The sequence below is a fragment of the Phalaenopsis equestris genome, unplaced genomic scaffold, assembly GCF_001263595.1.
Source record: "Phalaenopsis equestris unplaced genomic scaffold, ASM126359v1 Scaffold000515, whole genome shotgun sequence".
Classification (NCBI taxonomy): Eukaryota; Viridiplantae; Streptophyta; class Magnoliopsida; order Asparagales; family Orchidaceae; genus Phalaenopsis; species Phalaenopsis equestris.
The window spans coordinates 392403-396916 of record NW_018164955.1 but is presented as its reverse complement, the minus strand read 5'-3'; positions in this window follow the sequence as shown (position 1 = coordinate 396916).

The following is a 4514-nucleotide window of genomic DNA, read 5'->3' as shown; positions in this document are numbered from 1 at the left end:
AGATTTGAGTAGTGTGCACGTAAATAATGTTTGAGTGGTATCTGTGGATATATATATATATATATATATATATATATATTTAATACCAAGGAGTTATAAATATAAAATCAAACTTTAGGTTTTAGATACGTAAATGCAAAAGAATTGAGTGGTATGCATGTAAATTTCCCCCTTTTTCTTTAAATGTGTTAAGCATGTAACTATGTAAGCACTAGTGGCATGTGAGAGTTCATATGGTAGGCATTTAAATCCATAAGAAAAATATGTGGGATGCATGGAAATATGAAATCTTAGATGATGATGGACATGTAAATACATAGGAAGAGAGTGGTATATATGTTGATGGGGAAGTTTAAATGGCTTGCATGTAAATAATAAAGGATATGCGTGTGAGTCATAAATATGAAGGAGGGGAGCTTGCATTGGCTTTTATGGTTCAGGATTTTGAGAGAGAAAAAAAATGGCTGGAGGAAGCTTGTGGGAGGTGGTTTGGTTGGAATGGGAAGGAAAGGTGGAGTGGAGATGTGGTCTTCGTTGGAGAGAATGTGAAGAAGGAGAGTGAAGCGGAAGAAGTGTTGGAATAATAAAAAGAAGCAAGCCTCGCTCATATCAAACCATGTGCTTAAAAAAGAACATTATTTTATGTTATTTAAAATTTTCTTTTCTTTTTTTTTTATTCATTTATATTTTATATATTTATTACTATTGTTAATATTATTATTTTGTCATTTCATGTCATGTGAGCTTGATATGTATGTGTACTTTTGTCCTTTGCATGAAAATAAGTTGTAGTTGTCATGAGGATTGGAACTCTTGGGAGCTTAGGTGGACAAGTATCAATTATAGGGATTTGAGTTAAGCATGGGTTTGAGTGAGTCATAGGAATGGTTGACCACTTTTTGGTAATTCTAAAATTATGGGTAGATTAGGCTAAAAGTGGTTTGGTGGCTTGCATGAAGCTTTAGCATGGCTTGGTAGCTTGCTTGTGACTTGGTAGCTTGCATGTGGCTTGCATGGCTTGCACGAAAATGGACTTAGTGGATTTTTATATTTTTTTTATGTCATTTGCCATGAGCCTATTTTGGGGTCATTTTGATCATGAGACTTTATACCTTAGGCTTAATTGATTTTGATGTGATGAGTGGGCTCAAATTTATGTTATGAGGGCCTTTCTTTTATTTTAATTTGGTTTTGATTTTGGTGGGTGGACTTGGGCTTGAATTTGATAAATTTAAGCCATCTTTTTTTTTGGAATTTATGAGGTGGACGTTTAAGTTTATCATGATGGATTTTTTTCTTAAATTGTTTTTGGCCCTTTTGGTTTTGGTTTGTTGGGAATTTTTGAAAATTTAATTTCAATTTTGATGGAGTGTGTAAGTGTGATGGGACTGTATGTGAATGTATTTGAATGTGTGTGAATTGTAGTGGGGGCGTTGTGTATGTGTTGTGTGTGTGAATGTATGTGAATTGTAATGGAGGTGATGTGTATGTATATGTGAATGTGTGTGAATTGTAGTGGGGGTGATGTGCATGTGCATGTGTGAGTGTGTTTCAAAAATGAAAACCCCTCGACCCAAAAAGTCTTCCTAAGGCACTTTCAATCCTTTTAGAAACTTAATTGAGTTTCAAAATGTTGGCTCCAATCAACTCAAATAAATGTTGAGAATTTGGAACCACACATATGAAACTACAAAGAGTCAATAGACGGTTTAAAATTTTAAGTGATGTGGGTCCCAATACCAGTCATCTTAGAGAGTCAGTAGGGATCTTAGACTCTAAAGAATAAAACAGAACTCACTAGAAGTGAGGTCAACAGAGCCAACCATCTAATTCACTAGAAGACTATTGCTGACTATCATCAATTTCTTGAGAAGTATTGAAAAGATCGATCAGCTAGTTGATCACATCGTTGCTTAGTGGTCGGTTCTCTTCGGTTGTCGGATGGAGCATGATTGTTAAAATTAAATGTTCAGCAACAACATCGAACAATCCCGACATGGGAGAGATAACTTTCTGCACTTTAGGCGAAGAAGCATTAGAATTTGTCGCTATACCAAGTTTTTGGAAACACCAACTACCTCTTGAGCGATCAAATCAACCTAACGAGACTCTTCAACAATGTTTAGATTAGGATTCGTAATAGGAGTCGAAAGCCCTTAGTTTTCCTCCATTCTTACTACTTTTTTTGGTCGATCAACATCAGGGCCAGCAAAATATGTAACTTGAACATTTAAGTCAATCATATAATCCTTGTGTTTCTTCTTCCTCACCACCACCTTCTTCATTTTTGTTTTTTTCTCTTACAGGTACAAGAGGAGGTTCAGGGGGAAGTTGAAACTCTTCTAGATCCATCCAAAGTGTCTCATCATCAAAATGGTCTGGTGCTCTCATGTCAGACTTGGAGGCGTTTGAAATCCAATATCAGAATGAGAAGGAAAGAGGGCTGATCCTTTTTAAAAAGAACTAAAACTAGGAAGTAATTATTATGCTTTGATGAAATTTAAGTAATCATTTCCTTATCCTTTTCTAGTTACTAGGGTGCAAGAAAATTAAGGAACTAATATGTACACAGGAAAAATGTCAGCATGAATTCTATAGAGATCAAGCAATTCGAGGGGACTCCATTGTTTTCGATCGGAATTACATGCAAAGGTTTATCAAACGATCAATTAGCTTAGCCAGTGATCCCATCAAACATAAATGACCGATTGAGTCAGCCAACTACCAAAATCGAACAGAAGCGAGGCAACCGCTAGTTAAAAGTAAAAGTAAGTCATATATTATGTCTAATAGACGCAAGCAATCATGAAAGTGACGCACATTTAGTTATTTGCATTAGAGGCAGTTACACTAACCACCGAAAATTAGGGAAAAGATAAGAAATACCCTCCGACCATTGAGATAAGGGCGAAAATGTTGTAATTATATACTCAAGCTAACTATGGTTAAACATAGGGGCTATTTTATGAATAAAATTTACTCACCCTTCTCCCTGAATTTTCTTTAGTCTTGTATCATCTTTTTTTTTTCTTTTTTCTACTCTTCTTTCATATTCTAAACTCTTTAAGGCGTGCCCACTACGATAATTTAGGATTCAACAACTACAATACATTGAATCGGTGAAAATATCATACTTGCATAATTATTATATCATTTAAATTATGTTAAATTATTTTTATTATTGATCATGTCAATTGATGATTGAACCACTGATCCACGAACCTTTCATTCTGAGTCAAAGTTTGGCCTGCTTTTCATAACCTTGCTAGCTTTAATATATTTAATGTTTACTACTACTTTCTTGAGTGGCATGGGCTGTAACATTGTTATTTGTATACTCGTCCACAGTAAAACAAAGTTGGCCCTTAGCCCAAGAAGATCACTGGCATTTACATACATACCACCCAATTCCTATGTATTTACATATCTAACACATTAGTTTTACCCGTCACATTTATGCCACCAAAATCATTCATATCACATCAAAACTACCAACATTTTAACTTCTAAAAGGTAAAATATATTGGTATGGTACTAAATGAAATTAAGTGGTATTTATGTAAATCTTCCGACGAGGTTTTCAATTTGTCTCAGCTTGGCTAAAGTTAAAGAGCAACTTACACAAGAAGTAAAGAAGAGCAAGAAGTGTGAAGAAGGGTGAAAATAGAAATTTTCAAGTATCATTTTATTGGAATATGGCCATCAAGCCCTCCATGAGAGGAAGGCCATCAAGCCCTCCATGAGGGAAATTTAACGCAATAGAATGCCTTTTCTTCTTTTAATTTCTTCTTTCTTCCTCTTAAATCTTTTTGGGGTTTTATATTTTTTGGCTTTTCCATCTTATGACTGACTCATCAATTACAAATAATACTTAATGTGTCCCCAGAGTGAATGGCTTAATTTGAGAACCTTCATGACAAAGCTAGCCACTTCAAATCTTCAGCAAGAAGCTCTCCAAATCCTTATGGAAAAAGCCAATTCTTGACCATTACAAATCTATAATAATATACTTCTTTTATTCAAGCATGGTTGCTTATGTAAAGTAGCAAATATAGCTGTTCTTAGAGCAATACATCATTATTAGTTCCCTCATTCACTAATATTTAAGCTGATTTACCATGAAAATACATTTTTTCTAAACAAAAAATACAAGACTTGAAAATGTTATAAGGTATGCAAATTTGACCATTAAAGTTGCGAAAGCAAATTCATCTGATAAGTTCTTTTTTGTGTACATTGGTTGGAAAGATGATGAAGTATCCCAAAAGTTTGAATGATCTCCAAAATCTCATCCTTTATTTAGATTTCATTGAAGAGTTCTCTATGCACCTAAATAGCTATAGGCTACTAGACTTGTTAATTTAATAATATAAATTTATTAAATCTCGTTATATAATTTTATTTATATTAATACAATTACTTTTGTATAGGGGTGTAAACAAGTGTTCGGCTCGTTTATATTTCGAGCTCAAAATGTGTGTGCGTGTTCGGCTCGTAAAACAAGCCGAACATGA